The sequence below is a fragment of the Mirounga angustirostris genome, unplaced genomic scaffold, assembly GCF_029215605.1.
Source record: "Mirounga angustirostris isolate CCGP_5_RB_7025 unplaced genomic scaffold, mMirAng1.0.hap1 SCAF_2, whole genome shotgun sequence".
NCBI classification, from domain to species: Eukaryota; Metazoa; Chordata; class Mammalia; order Carnivora; family Phocidae; genus Mirounga; species Mirounga angustirostris.
The window spans coordinates 58,300,774-58,324,022 of NW_026991710.1; the positions used below are offsets into that span (position 1 = coordinate 58,300,774).

Sequence of the window (23,249 nt, forward strand, 5' to 3'; positions counted from 1 at the left end):
GCGCCGGCGAGCGCCCGGATTTCTTCTTTTTCCTCGCTATTTCCCCCACACATACAGCCCTTCAGACCTCCTCTCTTCCTTCCTCGCTTTTGATTAGAACGCAGCCGCAGGCGGAAGTGCGGGTGACGCCATCAGCCGTCGCCAGAGCGGTGGCGCGCGGGTGGCCGAGAGACGAAAGTGAGATTTCGAGGGCTGGGTTCCGGGCCCCGGCGGGCGGGCGGGCTGGAGAAGAGCGGCCGGGGTCGGGTGGGAAGCCGGTGAGGAAGCGCGCTCCTGACACTTTGTTAGCAGGAGGCCAGAACCGCCAGATCCGGGAGGTGGGACCTCTTTCTGGACTGTCGTATGTAGTTTTATTCCTGGCCATTTTTTCCACCGCCAAATCGTGATTAGGGCTTTGGATCTTTGAGAGATGGCGTCGTGTAAGGGAAAGAGCCCTCTTTGCCTAAGTTTTACAGACTTCCTGAGCCTGAGTTTACAGTTGTGTGATACGGAGTTTGATTAGGTGATGGCTGAGATTACCACAACTTTGAAGTTTCCAAAGGGGAGAAGACAGGAGAAGGAAGCAGGATCTGTGCCAGAGTTTGCGGACGATTCACGGAATGACCCTGATTTAGTTCTTCCAGCCCTCACCGACTCAGCTTTTATCTGTGGAGTGAGCATTATAAATAATCATCCTTGTCTGTGCATCTCTTGGAAGGAATATGGTGAAGGGGGTTTTGAGTTCATTTGTAGATGTATGAAGGACTTCCAGGACTTTTGAAATAATAGCGTAGCTTATTGAACTCAGAATTATCCCTTTCTGGTCCAATAAGAGTACAGTGGCATAAGGAAAATGAAAACATCAAAGGCAGATGTACTGGCACAGGATAAAAAGTATGTCTCAGCTGACATAGTTGCCATTTTAAGACTGCTAAGTTTAATTGAGTGTGCCTGAATTTTTTTTTTAGCATTTTTTTTTTCTTTTTAGCATTGGCATACCATATGAAATGTGGGCAGTTGCCAGTACTCTACAGAGTACTATGGCAGAATTGGCAATGACTGAATCAATTCATTCAAACAAAAATTCATCATGTTCCTACTGTGTGCATAGTTTTTGAAATCAAAGTCTCTGCTTCCAGGGGCTGTTTGGTATAATAAGTGCTACAGTAAATATACACACTAAGCTAACTATCTGCCTGTTCCTCTCCTACAATGGTTGCTGAGTTCCTGTGCAGAACATTACACTACATTGTGCATCATACCACTGCAGGTATCGGTTCTAGAATCTCAGCTGTATATCCATCAGCACCTTCTTTTCCCTTCCCACCAAAATACTTTTTACAGTCTTAAGTCCCTAGCCACATTTCATTATATGACTTTACTTCAAAAGTCAAAAGAAGATTGATGCTATTAGGCATTAACTCCTTCAACTTTACAAATGCTGTAGACTTAGATACTTTCAGAACTTTCCTTTTCTCCAGTATCAGAGGAATGAGACATTCCCTGCAGAGATGAATTATCGGCACTCTAGTTCCAATTGCTTCTTTCTCTTCCATTTATTAACTTTTCTGTCTTCAATCCTCCACATTTATGGTTCCACTCCATTTCCTTTCCCTCACAATTCTTTAAAGAGGATTCTATGTTCATTGTCTCTGTTATCTGAATTTAACTCATTAACCCTTTACACTCTAACTTCTGTACCTATCACACTGTCAAAAATACTCTTTAATCCCATTATTAAAAGAAAAGAAACTCTTGCTCTTTCACGTAGTAGTGAAATGAATTATTTTGTTGGGACTAGTAGGATACAGTCAAGCCAGCCTGTTAGAATAGACAGAGCGCCTGCAGTGACTTACTGTTATTTTTGACTAGCTTTTTTTTTTTTAGAGCCTTGTGGCAGACTTGACTAACCATTCATGAAACATTTCTTCTTCCTGAACATACAGCTAGACTAAATTTCCCAATTTCCTTTACAGTTAGTTAGGGCCATGTGGTTGACTTTTAGCCAGTGAAATGTGAATGGAAGTGATGCATTCATTTCCAGGCTTAAACTTCCTTCCATCCTCCTTTACTCTTTTCCGTCAGCTTCTAGCAAGTGAGTATCATAACCTTGAAAACTGTATGTTGGAGATGCCAGTGCCACAAAAGAGGTGCATGATTAGCTAAATCACTACTTAGAAGATCACCACCTCCAAATTAGAAAAACGCTTTTTTGGACTTATTATAAGAGAGAAAATTGAGATTTGAGAATTTATATGTTATAGGAGCTAGAATGACCATAACTAATCCAGAAATTGGTACCAGAAGGGGAATACTGGTAGGACAGTAATCTAAAATATGTTGCATTGGCTTAGTAATGATGTAGCAGATGTTAGAGAAATTGATGTAGGAGGCCAGAAGAAGGAGACGCAGGTTTTGTAGGGGCAGCATAATTGAAAAGCATATCACCTATCTATTGAGACTAGCTCCAGAGGAAATAGTTCAAAAGAATAAAAGTAATAGTAATACCTTAACCTTTGAATTCCCTGAATTTGAATAAAAAATTAATATGAAATTCAAAACAGCCTGTTAAACTGGAAGCAAGTACGAATCTCAAAATGGCAAAGTTCTTGTTTTTATTCCTGATTAGTGCATAAAATAGTACCGGTGATGACAGTGGACTGAAAAGGAAATACAGAATTTCTTAAGAGGTATGTAAACTTGGTTCACAATAAGCCTAACTGCTTGCAGGACAGGGTGATGAAAACTCACGGCAGAGGCTGTGCTATGAATCCATGGATTGGATAGAGGATCCTATTGAGAAGACACTAATATCCATACATTTTGAGGTAAGGGCAGAGGGAAAACAATCACAGTTTGACTGAGAGAGTAGATTATAAGTTGTATCAACAACAGACCTTTCAGCAACAAATTCAGACACCAAGCAAACCATATTTCCCTCTGCCAATGCCATGATGGTAAAGAACTTACCTCTAGCAACCAGATAAAATCTTACAGGAGAAATGAGAATAGTGACCAGCAGCCAACTAAGATTGCAAGAGAATTGTATTGACAGAAACACCAACTATTGGGGTGCCTGGGTGGCTCAGTCGTTAAGCATCTGCCTTCGGCTCAGGTTGTGATCCCGGAGTCCTGGAATCGAGCCCCGCATTGGGCTCCCTGCTCCACGGGAAGCCTGCTTCTCCCTCTCCCACTCCCCCTGCTTGTGTTCCCTTTCTCACTGTGTCTCTGTCAAATAAATAAATAAAATCTTAAAAAAAAAAAAAAAAGAAACACCAACTCTTGCAAACAAGGGCCTGTGATTGCTTAATTCCAATGCCCTCTTTTGTGTAAGGGATAAGGGAGCACCTTTCAGAGAGCAAACTCAGGACCATTATATTAGCTGACCAAGGACCTCATCCACTAGCTAATTAAAAGTGCCCTTGAGATGCCTGGGTGGCTCACTTGGTTAAGCGTCGGACTCTTGATTTCAGCTCAGGTCATGATCTCAGGGTTGTGAGATCAAGCCCGGTGTGAGTGCCCTTAACTCACCTTTTAAGTTTATACCACTATCCAATAAAATTATCTTTACCGTGTTGTACCACAAAGAGCTACATCCAGACCTGACCAAAAGAAATGCACATCAGAACTCTTGATTTTCAAGCAAGATGCAATAATTGGAAGAGACTTTGGCATGTTTCCCAGGAGAGTATTTCAGTTGTCCATGGGATCATTACATTGTCTTAAGCTAGGACATTTATGAAATTATATGTACTGGAAGAAGCACAAGTGTAGATGCTAGGTAGCCAAGGGATGGAATGTTGTGGAGAAGACTCCAACTCTTACTTTTTGTATGTCCATCTCTTCAGGAAATGCCTTTTCTCTACCTGATAAAGCTGTCAATTATATGACTTTTTTTTTCCTTGTCATAAAGATAGGCAGATGAGCCAGGTCAATCTTTCCAGTTATCTATGAAATTTTACTGAGGCTAGAGCTGCTGACATAACATGGAGTGAGCCTATCTTACCGTACAGCAAAGACAAAAGAAAGCAGGTATTAGCAATAGAGTAGAGTCCAGATAATATTTGAAATCCAGGATTAGATCCATTGTCCATTAAGTGGCCACTAACTTCTGCCTTTTCTCTCACCCACCCCTGACAGCTTCCTTTAAGCTATTTTAAGGTAGGTTTTATTCATTTGCAATTAAAATAGCCCTGACTAATGTAGTCCCCTGGGGGGTGTAGTTCCATTCTTAGAGAATCTTACAGAACAGGGATTGAAGCAGTAGTTATAGGTGCCCCACCAACACCATCAATGGAGACATTCCCTCAGTTGCCTTCCTGGGAGAAACTGACTTTATTAAGGAAGGTAATGATTTATGATTAATTCCTAATTGTCAAAGTCATTAGCCTCTTTTCAGCCCCTACTTTACCTGACTGTTGTGGAATTTGACATCAACTGTTCCATTTTCCAAGGGGTCTCAATAAAATAATTCCCTCTTCTTGCCTAGGTTCTGAACAATTTTCCCCATGATTCAGGCCACTGCCCTAATTCTATATTACATTCTTTCCCTAAGGAATCTCATTTCAATTACCATGTTTAAGGCTAATGAATTCATAACCCTTATCTCCAACCCATTTAGATTCAGGGTTATCAGTGGAATTACTGTGTTTAAGCTAATGTTTCCTTAACCTTTATCTCCAACCTAAACAGATCTAAGATTACCAAATCCTATTCATTCTATGTCCTCCTATCTAATTACTTTCTTTGTGCTCACAGCTACTACCTTAATTTGGCTTCTACCCGCTTTCACACATACTATTTCAATTGTCAATCTTTCTGCCTCTGGTCCTAGTCTACTCCATTTTATCCTCCACATTGCAACCTGAGTTACTTCTTTACCTTGTAAAAATTCATTTCTGAATACAAAAACAATTCATGTTCATTGTAGAACATTTAAAAAGCATGCTATTTTAAACTTATTTTATGAGCATAGTTTCATGCCATTATGTATTCTCTATAATATCATTTGTATTGAATATATAATGGATATATCATTTTAATACAAGCACTGCAAAATACTAATCTATAACCAAAACCATTATATGGACATGTGTATTCTGTCATTACAGCATTTCAAAGTTCTTTGAATTTTGAATGCCTTTACATAACGCACACTTTCTTCAATTCCCCACAGTTTATACAAATTCCTATTATCCAGTGTTATTCCTTCACTTTTGTCATCTACGTGTTTTTATTTTGTTGTTGCTATTTTCTGGTGGGTTTTTTTTTTTTTTTTTTTAATTTTCAGCTTTTATTACAAAGAGAAAAGAATGATCCCAGCTCATCTGGTGGTTTTTCAAAAACTGTTTTGGAGGCACCTGAATGGTTCAGTCGGTTAAGCATCCGGCTTTTGATTTCGGCTCAGGTCATGGTCTGAGGGTCTTGAGATTGAGCCTGGCATTGGCTCTGCACTGGGCGTGGCACCTGCTTGGGATTATCTCTCTCCCTCTGCCCTGCCGCCGCTCCCCCGGGTCATGCACGTGCACTCTCTCTCAAAAACATATATATATTATAATACATATATATAGCATATAATAATATATAACATAATATATAGTCATATAATATATAACATATAATATATGATATTATATATGATACATTTATATATATTGGCATTTAAGTTGAAATGGACAATTTATCCAACATAAGAATGGATTTTCATTAATCCACCTGGGATCTGTTCCCTACCTACTATGCACTAGTCGCCATGTGAGGCAAGAAAATAGTGAAAACACAAACATGGTCCCTTATACCTTGACACATAGTCTAATGTGAGAGACATATAAATGAAATAACTACTAAAAGAGAAACCTGACCTAGGACTTTTGTTTGAGGGTGGGGCTTCCCTGAGAAAATAATGTTTGAACTGAGGTCTATAGTAGAAATCACTTAGGCAAAAAAAATAGAGAATATTGCTGGTCAAAGTGGTGTATGTACAAAAGTCCTGAAAGGGGAGGTATCAAATTGTGTGAAAAGAGCTGAAACACAAGAAGTGAATGGAACAATTTTTGCAAGATGACACTGGAGAAGTTAGCAAAAGCCAAATCATTCAGGGCATTGTGGGCCACGTGAAGGAATCTGAGACCAATGTTGAGACAAAAATGTGCCTCCCTTTAATTGCTATCCATCCAATGACCCTAGTTTTCTCTTTCTTTCTTTTCAGTTACTCCTCATATGACATGATTTTGAGATCTCTTTCACCGTCCGATCACTCTTTTTTGGAACTTAAGATTTTCTTAGTCTACTGCTTGGAAGCAGAGCCAAGTAAGAAATAGTTAAGCAGAGGGCTAGGGGGATGGCAATCTAGCACAAATAGTGATTACTACTGGTCACTTTAGTAGAATACAGTTGCTACACAATTCAAATTTAATTAAATGTTATTGGATAATGAATTTATATTTTACACTAAATTTTCTTCCAAAAATATGTCTCATATCTTAAAGTTTATTTCGGTTAAAATTAAAATCATATTGCTTATAGCATGTAGTTCTAGGTTGGGTAAAGGGGAATATAGGAATGGAAAACTTAAAGATTCCTGTATAGCAAGAGAAAGCCAGTCTGAGATTTAAAATATACCAAGGATAATCTGCAATGAAATAATGTGCACTAACTATTGGTTATTAAACCAATAAGCTACACACATTTAATTTTTGTCCTCCATTTTATGTCTGTTAGTTTGACAATTTTTGTTCTTAGTTTGGAGAACCTAAAGTGGTTATTTCATAGAACAACTCCTACGTAGAGATTTGTGAGTTCCCAATTTTTTACTTTCAAATTGAACATCAAAAGAAAAGAAACGTTTTCAGAGTTCAGATGTAGAGCAAGCAAATATATTAATAACTAGCAGAAATATTAAAAATTAGAACAATTCCTGCCATGTATCTTTCTCAGGACAAATTGAGCTTGTTAAAAAGTTTGATCTGCTAATACAAGACAGAATCCCAAGGAACTTATTCATTCATTTACTGATTATTCCACAGACATTTTTTAACTACTATGTGATATACACTACTTAGAGCACTGGGTATAGCTCATTAAAAAGCACATAGTTTATGAGTGCATTATATGCAAGAAATAGTATAATAAACTTTGACATATAAGAGATTCTCCCAGTGACCTTGAATCCTCAAATATGCAAGTATTTTATATCACATAACTTAACCCAGAAAATACAGTAAATTATAACCAGTCTTCTATATTTTCACATGTAACAATAAGTTTTAAAAATAGGCAGAGATTCTAGTCTGGCATGTAAGGAGCTTAAAAGTGGCCACTCCATCCTAACAACAAACAAGTAAACAGCTGAACAAACTAAAAATCAACAACTCTTCTTAGATCTGTCAGAGAAGTGAGGTCACAGAGCCAATCACTGCCCCCAAAATTGGAGACACAGACAAATGGACAGAGAATCACAACTTACTGGAGCAGAAATCTTCATGGCAACTGGTGTTGGGGTAGGAAAACCTGAAGTGTAATTGGGAAGTTGCTGGAGGCTTAGTGTGGACAAAGCTGAGAGTGTAAAACTCTAGGGGGATCCAATCATAGGGGCTCCCATGCTTTGATGAGTTTTACCTCCAGGAGCCTTACTAGGTCCTCACAGTGACTATTGCAGGAAAATTTAATATTACTGATTACTTTCAAAAATAACCATTTTGAAATATACTGGAGCATTATGTTCTTCCTAACAACGCCTGTCCTCAGAAGAAAGTATTTTACCAAAACCTAACCCGTTGGGGTTTTATCAGAGCCTAACCTAATGCCAGGTCACTCTAGCCATCCTGTCCCACGTGAGGTGGAGTGAGAAGGGGAGAGCTAAGAAGCACTATTGAAGTTCACAGTGGCACAAACTCACAGAGACTGAGACCTAATCATAGGACTACAGAACACTAACCATTCCCCCACATCCTATCCTGCATTACTAAAGACCTATTTATTACGTTCCTTTTACCCAGTATATCATGTCCACTTTCAGTGAAAACCTGCAATCATACTAAAAGCCAAAAAATAGTTTGAAGAGACTGAACAGTCATCAAAACCAGAGTCAGATATGGCATGAATGTTGGAATTATTAGGCCAAGAATTTTAACAAAAATATATGATTATATGCTAAAACCTTTAATGGCAAAAGTAGACAACATGCAACAACAGATCGATAATGTAAGCAGAGAGATGAAAATTCTATGAAGGAATAAAAAAATAAACACCAACAGAAATGAGGAACGCCTTTGTTGGATTCATAAGTAGGCTGGACTCAGCTAAAGAAAGAATTGCTGAGCCCAAGGTTATGACAATAGCATCTTCCAAAACTGAAAAACAGAGAGAAAAAAAGACTGAAAAAAACAACAAACAAGAAAACAGAACAGCATATCCAAGAACTGTGGGACAATTACAAAGGGTAGAAAATGCATGTAATGGGAATGCCAGGAGAAAAAACAGAGAAAGGTTTAAGTAATATTTAAAGCAATGATAACTGAGAAAGTTCCCCAAATTAATGTCAGATACCAAACTACAGATCCAGGAAGCTCAGAGAACACTAAGCAGGATAAATGCAAAAAACAAACAAACAAAAACCCAAGAAACCAAACAACAACAACAATAAAAAACTATACCTAGTCATACCATATTCAAACTGAAGAAAATCAAAAATAAAGAAAAAGTCTTGAAAGAAGCAAGGGAAAGAAATATCTTACCTACAGGGGAGCAAAGATAAGAATTATGTTCACCTTCTTCTTAGAAACCATGCAAGCAAAAAAAGAGTGGGGTGAAATATTTAAAACATTGAAAAAAAACTCCCCCACTGACCTAGAATTCTGCACCCTGAAAAATTATCCTGCAGAAGTGAAGGAGAAATACTTACTTAGACAAACAATAATTGACAGAATGTGTTGCCAGTAGACCTGCATTGTAAGAATTGTTTAAGAAAGTTCTTCAGAGAGGATGAAAATAATATAGATAGATAACATGGATCTGCATAAAGAAATTCATTGGAGAATGAATTGAAGGAAAAATAAAAAAAAATTTTTATTCTTGATTGATCTAACAGATAATGGTTGGTTCAAAATAATAATACCAACAAAGTATTTGCTTATGTATACTAATGTGTGAGTGTGTGTAGGGTGTGTGTGTGTGTATATATATATATAAGCTTGTGTATAAGTGAAATGAATGACAGAAATGATACAAGGGGTGGGCAGGATGAATTAGGAATATTTTGTTAAAAGGTACTCACACCACCCATGAAGTGGTATAGTGGTATTTGAAAGTGGGCTTGGATTAGTTCTAAATGTATGTTGGAAATTTTAAGAAAACCACTAAAAAAAGAAAAAAAAGAAAAAATTAATTGATATGCTAAGACTTAAGAGAAAATGGAATCAAATGAAATGCACAGTTAACACCACAAAAGACAGAAAAAGTGTGAAAGACGAAATAGGAACAAAGGAAAAGGGCAATCAGTAGAATTGGTGTGGTTAATATTACTCCAACTATATCAATGATCATTTTACTTTTTTAAGTAAAAAGTATTTTAATTTTAAAATATTCTTTCTATATTATAATCTTTATTTCAAAATATTTAATCTTTAATTTATAATTACCCATTATTTTCCCCCTCACTCCTTTCTTTAAAGTTAGAAAAAGTTATTGAAGTATAATTAACATACAATATATTAGTTTTCATTTTTTTTTAAAGATTTTATTTATTTATTTGACAGAGAGAGACAGTGAGAGAGGGAACACAAGCAGGCAGAGTAGGAGAGGGAGAAGCAGGCTCCCCACTGAGCAGAGAGCCCGATGCGGGGCTCGATCCCAGGACCCTGGGATCATGACCTGAGCCGAAGGCAGACGCTTAACGACTGAGCCACCCAGGTGCCCCCAATATATTAGTTTTCAGTGTATGACATAATGATTAATAATTCTGTGCATTACTCAGTGCTCACCACAGTAAGTGTAGTCACCCTCTGTCACCAAGTAACATTATTACAAACTGATTGCCTGTTTTCATCTTTGTGACTTATTTATTTTATGACTGGAAGTTTGTACCTTTTAATCCACTTTATCTATTTCACTCATCCCCCCCACCCTTCTCCCTTCTGGCAACCATTAGTTTATTCTCTGTATTTAAGAGTCTGTGTCTTTTTTTCTTTGTTTGTTCATTTGTTTTCTTTTTTAAATTCCACATAAGTGTAATCATATGATATTTGACTTTCTTTGACTGGCTTAATTTCACTTAGCATTATACCTTCTAGGTCCATCCATGTTGTTGCAAATGGCAAGATCTCATTCTTTTTCATAACTGAGTACCACTTCTTTATCTATTCATCTATGGGCGGACACAGGTTGCTTCCATATATTGACTAGTGTAAATAATGCTGCAATAAAGAGAGGTGCATATATCTTTTTGAATTAGTGTTTTCATTTTGGGGGAATGAATACCCGGTATCAGAATTACTGGATCATATGGTATTTTTATTTTCAATTTTTGAGGAATGTCCATACTGTTTTCCACAGTGACCACATCCCCACCAACAGTGCATAAGGGTTCTTTCTCCACATCCTCAACAAAACTTGTTATTTCTTGTTTTGTGTTTTTTTTTTTTTAACTAGCCATTCTGAGAAGTGTGAAGTGATATCTCATTGTAGTTTTGATTTGAATTTCCCTGAAGATTAGTGACATTGAGTGTCTTTTCATGTGTCTGTTAGCCATCTGTGTGTCTTCTTTGAAAAAATGTCTATTCAGGTCCTCTGCCCATTTTTAATCAGATTATATGGGGGCGGGGTTGGTGTTCAGTTGTCTAAGTTCTTTATATATTTATATATTTTGGATAGTATCCCTTAGTGGACGGATCATTTTTTAACATACAGTGTTATATTAATTTCAGGTGTACAATATAGTGGTTCAACAATTCCATAAGTCACCCGGTGCTCATCACAACAAATGAGCTTCTTACAGGGTCAAGTTTATTGATACAGAATTTTTAATTTAATGTATAATTCTTTTGGAGTAGTTATAATCATTTGTTTGCTTGAGTGACTGAAATGTGTTTTCACTGATGGACAATGTTATGTGGATTTGAGATCACAATTTCCTTAGCAAAATGTAGAGGAAGGAATAGAAAGACTTAAGGAAATAGGAAAACTTGAATGGATTTATCATGTTCACTCTTTCTCCTACTTTCCACTTCTCCCAGAAAGGCCCAAAGAATACACCCTTCAGGAAGATATTGAGAAGGCAGTGATAAAAGGGTCAGCAGTCTTAAAAAACTCAGCACTCTAGTATCTTTCATCTAGGGCCAAAAAATTTTTTAGTGCTATGAAGAGGCTCTCTGATTTTTTTTTAAGTAGGCTCCACACCCAGTGTGGAGCCCAACTCAGGGCTTGAACTCAAAACTCTGAGATCAAGACCTGAGCTGAGATCAAGAGTCAGACACTTAACCAGCTGAGCCACCCAAGGGCTCCAAGCCTCTCTGATTTTAATAAAAATGATGTTATCCCACAGTAACACAGATCAAGTTATAACATTTAAGCAATAGAGGCAAGGTAGGTATGATTTCCATAAGTGTAAGCCTACAATTGATATTGAGAATGAAAGGATCTTTGGTAATGGCAAATTGACCATGAAGCTCCTTAGGATTTAAATAGATAGGCATGCAAACAATGAATCATGGAACACTACATCAAAAACTAATGACATAATGTATGGTGATTAATATAATAAAATTAAATTTAAAAATAAATAGATAGGCAGCTCACAAGAATAACCAGGGTTGCCACTTTGCACATAGCTCTTAGCAATATTTACATTGTAGTCTCTACAGATGGAGTTTCCTGGAGCATAAGACCCCCTACAATGAGAATTGTGCACCTGTGAATTATGCAAAATGGTGGCCCTGATAAAACTTAAAAATTGAATATTGCATATTCTACCTAATCTCTAGATCTAAGAACCCCAAGAAAGGGTCACATGAGAAAGATACGTGTATCACAGGTACATGGTATAAATCTTTCTCCTTACTTTCCATAAGGAACCCATAGACATTCATTAATGCTTCACCCTATTTCTTCACCTCTATCTCCCTCCACATTCTTGCTATGTCCTTACCATAGCCAGAGTGTATTTTCCTGCCCCCTCAGCAATATGACTTGCTTGGCCAACATCATATAGATGGAAGTAACATTGTGCCAATTCTGAGCTTATGCAAGCAGTTGCACACATTTACTTGACTTCTTGCTCCTCTGTCATTGTCATGAGAACACATCCCAGCTAGCTCACTGATCCAAGAGAAAAGAGACAGTGGAGGAAACCCACACCAGCAAACCTGCAGCATAAAGCAGAACTAACCTCAGCTAAACTACAGATATAGGAATAAGCCCAGCTGAGATCACTAGACCTACCCAGGCAAGTCTATTCACACTTACCACTAAAAAAGAAGAACACCACCCGTGGGTCCTTTTGGATTTTTGAAGATACAAATGGCATTTTTGTATGCTGTCCAACCTATTTAATCCAGCCTAGAGCAGTTGACCCGTGCACTGATGTAAGCAAGAATAAGTGTATGAACCACTGAATTTGGGAGCCATTTGTTATGCAACAGTAGTGGATCAATACTATACCTGTGCACTGGGAAAAGGGAACTATTCAGGAATTTACTGGACACTGACTCTTAGCATATTTGAATCCCCAGGACTTGAAATGCCACTATGATCTACCAGTCAGAAGGGTTGCTTATGGAAGTCAGGTGATAAATTAGAGTTTGGGCTTGAGTCTGCCTCATGATGGCTCACAAACTCATCCTCTTGTTAATTCTCCAGTTCTTTTATGGATATATTTAATATTGTAGAAATACCAGGATTGCCTTCCTAACCTGTAGAATGAGGACATTTAAGGAGGAAGGCCAAATGGAAGCCCGTGGAACTATTCTCCCCAGCAAAATTAGTAAAGCTGCATTCCTGGGGAAATTGCAGGATTAGTGCTACCATAGAAGACTTAAAAGATGGGATGTCAATGATTTCTTTTTATTTACATTTATCTATCCCCCTTGGCCTACATAGAAACAGATGAATCTTAGAGAATAACAGTAGATTACTGTAAATATAATCAGGTAGTGACTTTAGTAACAGCTGCCATCCCTGATATGGCTTCTTGAATAAAGCAAATCAACACAACCTCTAGCAGTTAGAATAAGGCTACTAATCTGGCTTTTCTTCCCTATCTCGATAAGAAGAGATCTCCGGAAGGCGCTTGTTTTTTACCTTGTGGTAACACAAATGTATTTTCATTGATCTATTTTAGCTCTCCAGCTCTGGCTTACAAACTATTCTGCAGAGATCTTTCCCATTTACTATCTCATAATCCTACAAAACATTACACTGGTCAACTACTTTGATGATGTGCTCATTGGGCTTAGTGACTAGATTTCAGAGAATGGGAGATGAACTCCATTGAAAATCCAGGTAACTGTGACCTCACTGAAATTTCTGGGGATAAGGCAGTCTTAAGCATCTTAAGATATTCTCTCCAGTGCATAGGAAAAGTTCTGCACCTTTTACCCATATCAGTAAGAGAGAGATAGAACACCTGATGAGCCTCTGAATTCTTTTTAAGTAACGTATACTATGATTGGATGTACTACTTCAATTTCTTCAATGAAAATTACCAACCTTGAAAGGTCCTCAAAAGCAAGAGAAATTTCTAGCTGGCCTATGCTGTAGCATGACCAGTAATTAAGTGTCAAAAACAGTTGAAGATGCTCTTTGGAGCCTGTGGCCAGCTCCATTAGGAGAATCACAATGTAGGCCCTTAAGGCTTTGGATCAATGTCGTATGATTAACTACTCTCCATTTGAGAAACAGTCCCTGGCTGGCTTTGTGAGCCTTGGTAGAGACTTAACACCTTACCATGAGAATTTAAGGACTTGGGGTCTTGGATAACCATCACAAACTTGGTTTTATGTAATCTAACAAGCCATAAAGCTGAATACATCTAGAATCACTGCAAAATCAACTGGAAGTGACATATAGAAGATTGGAACAAAGCTAGTCCTGAAGCTACTGGTAAATACCACAACCAAGTAGGTGGTTCATATTACCAGCTGCCTACTGTTTCTATATTGCCACCATTCCATCAGCCCATACTTGTGACTACATGGGGAATTTTCTATTACCAGTTGACTTAGGAAGTAAAAATTCAAGCCTGGTTTGCAGATAGTTCTGGAAAATGAGCCGGCCCCTGCCAGAAGCAGAATGCTGTAATATTACAGTCATTCAGAGGTGACTGAAATACACACAGAAGGGAAAATTCTCCAAGGGGAAGAACTTTGGTCAGTGTATCTCTTTTTCCAATTTGTTTACTTTGTCCAAGCGATGTCCTATGCCTATTTATGGGCAATGGTTAATAGTTTGGCTGGACAGACAGGGACATGGGAAAAACAAGACTGAAAGATTGAAGGATAAATAAACTTGGAGAAACAATATGCAGATGGAACTCCTGCATCCTGCAAGTGTGAGGATACTTTATCTCATGTAAATACCAATAACAATAACAACAAAAGAGGCCACCCGGGGAGGTTTATCATTAAGTAGGTAGCCAATATAACCTCTTCTGTGGCTACCAGTTAGTTAGGTTTTTTCCCCAGTTAGGCAGTGCTTGTTCAATTGTTCCCTGAACAAAGTATCATGATGGCAGAGATAGATAGAAGTTATTTATGATCTCAGAACAACATGGACTTCTCTACTGCAAGGCTGACCTGTCTATTGCTATAGTTGGGAGCCTAATCTGCCAGCAGTAGAGAGCCAATGCTGTACATTTGTAACATCATATACCAGGGGGACCAGTCGGCCTCTGGTAATAGGTTGATTTTATTTGACTTCTTCTATCACGGAAGTAGCATTAATTTGTCCTCATAGAATGGGTCATTATTGTGCAGCTGTATTTGTCTTTCTTGCTTGCCATACTTCCTCTAGCAACGCTATTTATAAAATGACAAAATGCCTCATTCCCCATTAGGGAACCTCACACAACATTGCATCTGACCAAAGAACTAGTTTTACTGTAAATGAACTAAAGCAAAAGGATAACAACCATGTGATCACTGGTTTTAAATGGTTTATAAACCTGTGTGATTACTGAACTATAAAGCAATGACTTTATAGAATGGTGGAATGATCTATTGAAGAACTCATTTATGATACATGGAACAAGTTGGGAAATACTGTCTTACAAGATTCAAATACTGTTTCTCCCAGTAACAGAACACATAGGTCTGAGAACAAAGGGGTGGCAGTGGGATGGAATCATTCACTATTACACCTAATGCCTGGAGGGACTATACAATTTATTGGCCAGACTTAGACACTTTTAAGAATGAAATAGAGCATCAAAAAATTAAAATTATATAATAATTTAAAACATGTATTAACTGACAAATTAGTTTTATTATATTGGTGGCCTTATAAAATAGACTGTTTAAAAACTATTTTCAAAAATAAATCTGGATACACTAGAGAAAAATAAAAACAAACTGCTTAATACTGACTATCAGTATATTAAAAATAATGATCAATAATTATTCTATACATATTCATGCATTTTCATCAGTTTATTGACTACATCTGTCCCTTATACCATGTATTTTTTTAACTTCTGAAGAATATATTTTTTTCTAACTTCACTGAGATATAATTGATGTATAACATTGTGTTAAGTTTAAGGTATACAACATGATGATTTGATACACATACATACAGATTCTTCTCAACTTACAATGGGGTTATATCCAGATAAATCCACCCGAAGTTGAAAGTATTGTAAGTCAAAAATGTATTTAATACACCTAATCTACCCAGCATCATTGCTTAGTCTAGGCTGCCTAGAATGTGCTCAGAACACTTCCTATGAGCTACAGTTTGGCAAAATTATCTAACACAAAGCCTATTTTATAATATAGTGTTGAATATCTCATAATTTATTGAATACTGTACTAAAAGTGAAAAGCAGAATGTCTATATTGGTACAGAATGATTGCAAGCATATTGGCTGCTTACCCTCATGATTACATGGCTGATGGGAGCTGTGGCACCCTGTCACATGATTCAGTACTGCATATCACTAACCTGGGGAAAAAATTGAATTCAACATTTGAAGTATGGTTTCCACTGAACGTGTATTGCTTTCATACCATCGGAAAGTCAATGGTATAAAATCATAAGTTGGAGACTGTCTGTATTGCAAAATGACTACCACAATAAAGTTAACTAACATCCCCCATCACCTCACATTATTACCTTTTTCAGTTGTTGGTAGTAATAACACTTAAAATCTACTCCCTTTAGTAACTTTCAAATATACAATACGTTACTGTTAATTATAGTCACATGCTGTACATTAGATCACCAGAATTTACTTATTTTACAACTGGAAGTTTATACCCTTTGACCAATATCCCCCCATTTTCCCCCAACCCCAGTGCTTGTGAAGAATATATTTTAATATGGTGCTATGTTTGTAATTTTTTTTTTTTAAGATTTTATTTATTTATTTGACAGAGAGAGACACAGCAAGAGAGGGAACACAAGCAGGGGGAGTGGGAGAGGGAGAAGCAGGCTTCCCGCTGCCGAGCAGGGAGCCCGATGTGGGGCTCGATCCCAGGACCCTGGGATCATGACCTGAGCCAAAGGCAGTCGCTTAACGACTGAGCCACCCAGGCACCCCTATGTTTGTAATTTTTAATAAAAATATCTCTAAACTTCTTTAACATTGTAGTAAACAAATTTAAAATTGTTGATGCTCTCAATTGACGGTCCTCTGTTGCTCTTAGTATTTTTCTTTGGGAAAGTACTCTCTCTATAAGTTAATATAGGTACCTGGTAAACTCAGAGCAAATTATTCCAAATGGAGTATATTCTCAAGTTAGATTTTGTTTTATTAAATATATAAATATTTCAGCCCAAATATTTTCAGTTACTGTCTTTTTTGCTTTCCTCATAGTATATTTCTTTGATCAATATTTTTATAGGACAAAACTCAATAAATTATCTCTATTTTATGATTCTTTGAATATTATATTGAATTTAGATGTTATACAATAATAAGCAACTTCTCAATTTCATTCCATTCTTGTACAAAATATAAATTTATTCAAGTAAAGATAGAGACTCCTATCAGAAGAAGAATCTTTTCAGAAGTCAAGAGTACTTGTTTCCCATTGCCACTGTAATAAATTACCACAAACCCAGTGTCTTAAAACAACACAAATTTATCATCTTACAATTCTGGAGGTCAGAAGTCTGAAATGGGTTTCTCTGAAATGCCAAGATATTGGCAGAATTTCATCCCTTCTGAATGCTCTGGGGGAATTCTGTTTACTTGAATTTTCTAGCTTCTAGAAGTTGCTTGAATTCTTTGGCTTGTGGCCTCTTCATCTTAAGAAGTATCCCTCCAACCTCTGTTTCCATTATCATATCTCCTGTGACTCTCTTTCTCTTCTATCTTTTAAAAGATCCTTGGATTATTACATTGGGCTCATGTGGATAATTCAGGATAGGCTCCACATTCCAGGAACCTTAACTTAATCACATCTGCCCAGTCCGCTTTGCCATGTAACATTATATATTCACAGGTTCCTGAGATTAAGATGGGACTAGGAGTGTTTTCAAATGTCTGGGTCATATGGTAGGTATATGTTTACCTTCTAAAAGTGGGCAAAATACTTGACTAGACAATTCACTAAGGAATATGTATAATAAACACATGAAATGATATTCTACTTTAAATAGAAATACAATTGATTTTTGTATATGAATCTGATATACTGCAACCTTGCTAAACTCTCATACTAGATCTAATAATTTGTCTTCACAGAAATCATGTTGTCTGTGAATAAAGGGAGTTATATTTCTTTTCCAGTCTGGATCTTCCTTCCTTCCTACCCTCCCTCCTTCCCTCCTTCCCTCCTTCCCTCCCTTCTTTCTTTCTTTCTTTTCTTTCTTTCTTTCTTTTCTTCCTTCCTTCCTTTCTTTCTTTCCTTTCTTTTCTTTCTTTCTTTCTTTCTTTCTTTCTTTCTTTCTTTCTTTCTTTCTTTCTTTTCTTTCCTTCCTTCCTTCCTTTCTTTCTTTCCTTCTTTCTTTCCTTCCTTCCTTCCTTTCTTTCCTTCTTTCTTTCTTTCTTTCCTTCTTTCCTTCTTTCTTTCTTTCTCTCTCTCTTTCTTTCTCTCTCTCTCTTGCTCTCTCTTGCTTTCTTTCTCTCTCTTTCTCTCTTGCTCTTTCTCTCTCTTGCTCTCTTGCTCTCTTTCTCTCTCTTGCTCTCTTTCTTTCTCTCTCTTTCTTTCTCTCTTTCTTTCTTTCTCTTTCTTTCTTTCTCTTTTTCTTTCTTTCTTTTTCTTTCTTTCTTTCTTTCCTTTCTTCCTTCCTTTCTTTCTTTCTTTCTTTTTCTTTCTTTCTTTCTTTCTTTCTTTGTTTCTCTTTCTTTCTTTGTCTTTCTTTCTTTCTTTCTTTCTTTCTTTCTTTCTTTCTTTCTTTCTTTCTTTCTTTCTTTCTTTCTTTCTTTCTTTCTTTCTTTCTTTTCTTTCTTTCTTTCTTCTTTTTCTCTCTTTTCCTTCCCCTTTCCCTTTTCTTCTTTTTGCCTGATTTTACTGATGAGAGCTAGCAGTGCAAAGTTGATTAGAAGTGGTAAGATAAACATTCTTTTCTTGTTCAGAAGAAAGCATTCAATTTATCACTGTAGGGTTTTCATGTATATTGTTTATCAGGTTGAGGAAGTTCCTTTCTGTTCTTAGTTTTACAAGACTTTTTATCAAGCCTGGATTTTGTATTTCTCAAATGCTTTTTCTGTGTTTATTGAAATGATCATATCTTTTTGTCCTCTCAGGCTGTTATTACAATGATTACATTAATTGGCTTTAGATATTAAAATTGCTTTACATTCCTGGGATAAACTCCACTTGGTCATGATGTATTATCCATTTTGCATATTATTGTTTTTGATTTGATAACATTTTGTTAAGATGTTTTTCATGTATATTTATGAGATAAATTTGAGTTTTTCTTTTTCTATAATGTCATTTTCTGGTTTGGGTATAAGTAATGTGGTCCTCACAGAGTGATTTTGGAGGTATTTCCTCCTCATCAATTTTCTGGAAGAGTTTGTGTAGAATTGGTATTATTTCTTGCTTAAATGTTTGGTAGAATTTTCCAATGAAGCTATATGGGCCTAGTGTTTTCTTTGTGAGAAGGTTTTTAACTAGAAATTCAATTTCTTTAATAGCTACAGAATTATTTAGGTTCTCTATTTCTTCTTGAATGAGTTTTGTGTAGTTTGTGTATTTTAAAGAATTTGTCCATTTTATGCCCTCTTCCAGCTCTGGTAATATTATTTGTTCTGAAATCTATTTTGTCTGATAGTTATGTGACTACCCCAGCTTTCTTTTGATTAGTGTTAGCATGGTGTTTGTTTGTTTGTTTGTTTTTTCCCATCCTTTTCTTTTTAACTTATATGTTAACATAGTTTGGTCTTGTGTTTTATCAAATCTTACAATCTCTCATTTTAGATTATTTAGACCATTTATAATGAGATTATTGATGTCTTTGGATTTATATTGTCTTACTATTTTTTTTCCATTTGTCCCATCTGTTCTTTCTTCCCATTTTCTTATTTTTCTGTTTTAGAACAGTTGTTCAATTTTTATTCCATTTTATTGCTTTCATTGGCTTTTTAGCTAGGACTCTTTATTATTTGCAATAAAGAGATACAGAGTTTTAGTTGTTAATTTAATGTTTATATTACATATCTTTAATTTATCACATTCTACCTTCAAATGATACTGCTTGCTTTATTTATTTATTTATTTATTTATTTATTTATTTATTTATTATTTATCTCGAGAAGTTTTGTATCTATATGCATCAAGGATATTGGCCTTTAGTTTTCTTTTCTTGTAGTGTTCTTATCTGGCTCTGGAATCAGAGTGATGTTGACCTTGTAAAATGAGTTTGGGAGTGTTCCCTTCTCCTCAGGTCTGGTAGAATTCACCAGTGAAACCATCTGGTCCCTGGCTTTTCTTTGCTGGGTAGTTTTGATTATTCATTCAATTTCCTTCTTAATAATTGGTCTGTTAAGATTTTCTATTCCTTCATGAATCAGTCTTCACAGGTTGTTTCTTTCTAAGGATTTATCCATTTCTCCTAGGTTACCCAATTTGTTGGTGTGTAATTATTAACTACTAATCGTATATAATTATTAATAATAGTTTCTTATGATTTTTAGTATTTCTGGGTTATCATTTGTAATGTCTCCCCTTTCATATATGGTTTTATTTATTTGAGTCTTCTCTCTTTATCTTACTCTAGCTAGAGGTTTGTCAATTTTGTTTATCTTTTCAAAAACTAGCTCTTACTTTTTTATTGATCTTTTCTATTGTTTTTCTGGTCTGTATTTTATTTTATTTTATTTTAAAGATTTTATTTATTTATTTGACAGAGAGAGTCACAGTGAGAGAGGGAACACAAGCAGGGGGAGTGGCAGAGGGAGAAGCAGGCTCCCCATGGAAAAGGGAGCCCGACTTGGGGCTCGATCCCAGGACCCTGGGATCATGACCTGAGCCGAAGGCAGATGCTTAACAACTGAGCCACCCAGGCGCCCCTGGTCTGTATTTTATTTATTTCTGCACTGATCTTTGTTAATTCCTTCTTTGGCTAACCTTGGGCTTAGTTCTTATTTTTCTAGTTCCCTTGAGTTAGGTTATTTGTGATCTTTCTTTTTTTTTTTCTTAATGTAGACATTTATCACTATGAATTTCCCTCTTACAAGTGTTTTAGCTACATACCATAACTTTTGCTGTGCTGTGTTTCCATTTTCACTTGCTTTAAGATATTTTTAAATTTCTCTTTTGATTTCTTTTTTTGAACCATTGGTAGTTCAGGAGTGTATTGTTTAATTTCTATTTTCCAGTTTTCTCCTGTTACTGATTTCTTGTTTCATAATGTTGTGGTCAAAAAAGAGGCTTGATATGATTTTACTCTTCTTAAGTTTGTTAAGACTTGTTTTGTGGCCTAGGACAAAGTTCCATATGCGCTTGAGAAAAATGTGTATTCTGCTGCTATTGGATACAATGTTGTGTAGGTCTGCTAGGCCTATCTGTTCTATAGTGTAGCTCAAGTCTGATGTTCCTTTGTTGATTTTGTCAAGATGATCTACCCATTGTTGAAAATGGGAGCTTGAGTCCACTACTATTTTGTATTGCTGTCTATTTGTCCCTTCATATCTGTTAATGTTTGCTTTATATATTTAGGTACTCCAATGTTGGGTGCAGGGCAATTGCAAGGTTGTGGGGAGGATGGCAGCCCCAGTTTTGTGGAAGGACACAGTAGTTTCTTTGTGGGAGGGAGGTACAGCAACATTTCCCTTTCTGGGAGGTCCCTGGCTACTGTGGCTGTTTGTCACCTCGATGAAAAAGATATGGGTGTCCTATGTGGACCAGGACACTGGAGTCTGTGTTGATGAACACTAAAAAGCTGCAGAGAGTTCATAGCTGTTGCAAGGACTGCTGAGATAATCAGCTTGAATTGCTTCTGATAAGAAATTTACTCTCATCTTTATCTTTAGTCTCCTTTATGTGATAGTCTTTTTCCTCTGGCTGCTTTTTTTTTTTTTTATTCTTATGTTAATCCCCATACATTACATCATTAGTTTTAGATGAAGTGTTCCATGATTCATTGTTTGTGCATAACACCCAGTGCTCCATGCAGAATGTGCCCTCCTCAATACCCACCACCAGGCTAACCCATCCTCCCACCCCCCTCCCTTCTAGAACCCTCAGTTTGTTTTTCAGAGTCCATCGTCTCTCATGGTTCGTCAACCCCTCTGATTTCCCCCGCTTCATTCTTCCCCTCCCGCTACCTTCTTCTTCTTCTTCTTCTTTTTTTTTTCTTCACATATATTGCATTATTTGTTTCAGAGGTACAGATCTGAGATTCAACAGTCTTGCACAATTCACAGCGCTTACCAGAGCACATACCCTCCCCAGTGTCTATCACCCAGTCACCCCATCCCTCCCACCCCACCCCCCACTCCAATAACACCCAGTTTGTTTCCTGCAATTAAGAATTCCTCATATCAGTGAGATCATATGATACATGTCTTTCTCTGTTTGACTTATTTCACTCAACATAATACCCTCCAGTTCCATCCACGTCGTTGCAAATGGCAAGATCTCATTCCTTTTGATGGCTGCATAATATTCCATTGTAGATATATACCACATCTTCTTTATCCATTCATCTGTCGATGGACATCTTGGCTCTTTCCACAGTTTGGCTATTGTGGACATTGCTGCTATAAACATCGGGGTGCACGTACCCCTTCGGATCCCTACTTTTGTATCTTTGGGGTAAATACCCAGTAGTGCAATTGCTGGATCATATGGTAGCTCTATTTTCAACTTTTTGAGGAACCTCCATACAGTCTTCCAGAGTGGCTGCACCAGCTTGCATTCCCACCAACAGTGTAGGAGGGTTCCCCTTTCTCCGCATCCCCGCCAACATCTGTCATTTCCTGACTTGTTAATTTTAGCCATTCTAACTGGTGTGAGGTGGTATCTCATTGAGGTTTTGATTTGGATTTCCCTGATGCTGAGCGATATTGAGCACTTTTTCATGTGTCTGTTGGCCATTTGGATGTCTTCTTTGGAAAAATGTCTGTTCATGTCTTCTGCCCATTTCTTGATTGGATTCTTTGTTCTTTGGGTGTTGAGTTTGATGAGTTCTTTATAGATTTTGGATACTAGCCCTTTATCTGATATGTCATTTGCAAATATCTTCTCCCATTCTGTCTGTCGTCTTTTGGTTTTGTTGACTGTTTCCTTTGCTTTGCAAAAGCTTTTTATCTTGATGAAGTCCCAATAGTTCATTTTTGCCCTTGCTTCCCTTGCCTTTGGCGATGTTTCTAGGAAGAAGTTGTTTCGGCTGAGGTCAAAGAGGTTGCTGCCTGTGTTCTCCTTTAGGATGCTGATGGACTCCTGTCTCACATTGAGGTCTTTCAACCATTTGGAGTCTATTTTTGTGTGTGGTGTAAGGAAATGGTCCAGTTTCATTCTTCTGCATGTGGCTATCCAATTTTCCCAACACCATTTGTTGAAGAGACTGTCTTTGTTCCATTGGACATTCTTTCCTGCTTTGTCGAAGATTAGTTGACCATAGAGTTGAGGGTCCATTTCTGGGCTCTCTATTCTGTTCCATTG

The 23,249-nt window shown here is 37.0% G+C and overlaps 1 protein-coding gene across 17 annotated transcripts in view; it reads left to right on the top strand.

Annotated features, from left to right (window-relative positions):
- Positions 1-23,249, top strand: part of ALB (albumin) — a 135,795-nt gene that overhangs the window by 977 nt on the left and 111,569 nt on the right. For 4 of the 17 annotated variants that reach the window (XM_045881020.2, XM_064584573.1, XM_045881022.2 and 1 more), the window contains exons 1-2: positions 193-652; positions 6,188-6,288. The exons of 2 other annotated variants lie outside the window; for them this stretch is intronic. The gene's annotated coding sequence lies outside the window, so the exon portion shown is untranslated. 11 more of the 17 variants (XM_045881021.2, XM_064584576.1, XM_064584569.1 and 8 more) reach the window with 9 other exon arrangements.